Source organism: Nyctereutes procyonoides, unplaced genomic scaffold (genome assembly GCF_905146905.1).
Source record: "Nyctereutes procyonoides isolate TBG_1078 unplaced genomic scaffold, NYPRO_anot_genome, whole genome shotgun sequence".
Lineage (NCBI taxonomy): Eukaryota > Metazoa > Chordata > Mammalia > Carnivora > Canidae > Nyctereutes > Nyctereutes procyonoides.
The window spans coordinates 7,887,439-7,890,312 of NW_026575136.1; the positions used below are offsets into that span (position 1 = coordinate 7,887,439).

At 43.7% G+C, this 2,874-nt stretch overlaps 1 pseudogene; it reads left to right on the top strand.

The window, feature by feature from the left end:
• The first annotated feature begins 2,174 nt into the window (after positions 1-2,174).
• On the top strand, positions 2,175-2,653 carry LOC129495579 (40S ribosomal protein S23-like; annotated as a pseudogene).
• Positions 2,654-2,874: the final 221 nt, after the last annotated feature.

Consider the following 2,874-nt stretch of genomic DNA (forward strand, 5'->3'; position numbering starts at 1 on the left):
TTAATGCTGAGTTTAATTTTCTCCATCACGTTCCCTGCACAAGCTGTGACTCGTCATTTCAAGTATATAGTAATTTCTGCCTGACTAAGATAATGGAGACTTCAGAGAAGGTGGCTGAGCAGTCTGTCTGGCTTACCCACACTGATCAAGCTCTGACGGGAGTGGTTCCTGGCTATGGGGACAGAGAGCCGGATGGTGCAGTGAGAATATATTATCTCTGTGAAGCCACATCTTTCCTTTTGGCAGTACTATGACTACTCAGGTAACCAAGTTCGAAACCCCGATAATTCTGATCCAGGTAGGATCTTCTGGGAAAGGGAAGATCCTGTGTCCCTATACTTTTATTTTATTGCATTTAACTTTGTTCCATATAATCTAGTTGCCATGAAAGAAGCTAAGCTAGAACCTAAGAGAAAACCATATCTGGTTTATCTTTGAAACCAGCATTCCTGTCCATAGTCAGTTTGAGCTGCTATCACAAAATATCATAGACTGTGTGGTTTATAAACAACAGAAATGCATTTCTCACAGTCCTGGAAGCTGGGAGTCTGAGATCAGAGCGCCGACATGGCCGGGTTGTAGTGGGAGCCCTCTTTCATGCTTGCAAATGGCCATCTTCTTGTCTCTTCATATGGCGGAGAGCAGGGAACGCTGAGCTCTTCAGTCCCTGATAAGGGCACTAATCCCATTCGGGGCACTCTATCCTCATGACCCAATTGTCATCTCCCAAAGGTCCCCCCTACTAATACTGTCACATTAAAGATTGGGGTCTTGACATCTGAATTTGGGGGTAGGGGTAAGGGTAGGGTATGCAAACATTCAGGCCACAACAATTTTTCCTGTCTTGGTGCTTTCAATGGTCTGTCAGAAAGACTCTCTGTGCAGAAAAGTTTGGAGTCTTGCTTCTTATCCTCTAAACTCCCTTCTGATTTCGGTTGTAGCTTCTGTGGATGGTTCTTCACAAGCCGAGTCCTCCAGAACATTGTTTGAGTCTTCCTAATTTCTGCCTCAGAGCCTTTTCCAGAAGTGCAGAAGCCTGCTCAGTGCTTGCTCAAGTCTGGCATGGAACCGTGGGAGATAGTTGATCTCAAGGGCAGCCTTCAATCCATGGGAGGCAGGAGCTTGTGGACAAACTTTTCAGCCCCCTCCCTTTTAGCCGGGCAGTTCTGCGAAGCACTCCACATGCTTATGTAGGGATCTTGTCTTATGTGGGTGTCATATGTCCATTATTCGGATTTTCCACCAACCCTACTTCATTCTGTACATTTTCTTGAACCTATTTCTCGGGATAACAAACATGCATCCAGTTCAGGCTCCATTTCAGGGCAACCCCAACTAAGATAAGACATCCCTGATGCAATCTTCTTCTCAGCACTATGGCCCTCTTCTTGCTCTGGGTCAAGATACTTTGCTTCCTTTGGTTTCATCAAAGTTTACTTCCCTCATTACCAGAGGAAGATAGTTTTGCCCTACTATGCCCTGTCCCTACTAGGAAAACTGAGTCATGCTATTTAACAGGCACATCATGCACATTCACTTCACTCAGACTCTATTACAGTGAAAGCCACTTTTTATTGGACACGCACTCCATGTGAGGGCAGACGCTCGGGGATCCATGAATAATGTTTTGTTTGGTCCTCAGCATATCACCAAGAAAGATTCAGTATTTCTGTTTCACAGATGAAAAAACTGAGGCTCAGAAAGATGAAGAGATTTCTTTCGAGACCACAAAGCTAGTGACCGGTAGTGCAAGCATTGTGTTCTGACCTGTCTGACTCCAAAGCCCATTTTTAAAATTATTCTATAGAGCTCACCATATAAAGCTCTTAGAAATTAAAATTTCTTTATCAGATACTAATATGAACAGCTAAAGAGATGATTGGGTAGGGAGTAGGGACAAGGATTGGTTTACATCAAATAAGGGAAATATTTTTATTTTAAAAAAGCTTTTGCTCTTGGGTGCCTGGATGGCTCAGTTGGTTAAGCCTCTGACTCTTGTTTTTGGCTCAGGTTGTGATCTTGGGTTTGTGAGACCGAGTCCCACATTGGGCTATGCACTCAGCATGGAGTCTACTTAATACTTTTTCTCCCTTTCCTTCTGAGCCACACCTCTCAAATAAATAATTTTTTTTTAAGGCTCCTGTTCTTTCCCTCAGGCCTGTGATGCCAGCAAGATGGGAAAGTGTAGTGGTCTTCACCCTGCCAGGAAGCTCTGTCACTACTGATGAGATTAGAAGTGGCGTGATGAACAGTATAAAAAAGCCAATTTGGGCACAGCCCTGAAGGCCAAGGCCTCCAAGGCCTCTTGGAGGTAGGTACTTCCCATTGCAAAGGGAATTATACTGGAAAATTATTCTGGAAGAAGTAAGGGTTGAAGCCAAACAGTCAAATTCAGCTATCAGAAAGTGTGTTAGGGTCCAGCCTATCAAGAACAGCAATACACAAACAATAACAACAAAATAGCCTTTTTCTTGAATGATGGTTGCTTGAATTCTTGAATTTTATTGAGGAAAATAGGGAGTTCTGGTTACTAGATTTGGTCACAAAAGTCATGCTTTTGGTGACATTCCCATAGTCTGCTTTATGGTTAGGTAGTCAATCTTGCTCTCTTTTGGCCTTATATGAAGGCAAGAAGGAAAGACCGAGATCATAGGTTTTTTTTAAAAAAATTTAATTCGGGATCCCTGGGTGGCGCAGCGGTTTAGCACCTGCCTTTGGCCCAGGGCGTGATCCTGGAGACCCGGGATCGAATCCCACGTCGGGCTCCCGGTGCATGGGGCCTGCTTCTCCCTCTGCCTGTGTCTCTGCCTCTCTCTCTCTCTCTGTCTGACTATCATAAATAAAAAAAAATTAATTCGTTAGATTTATTTATTT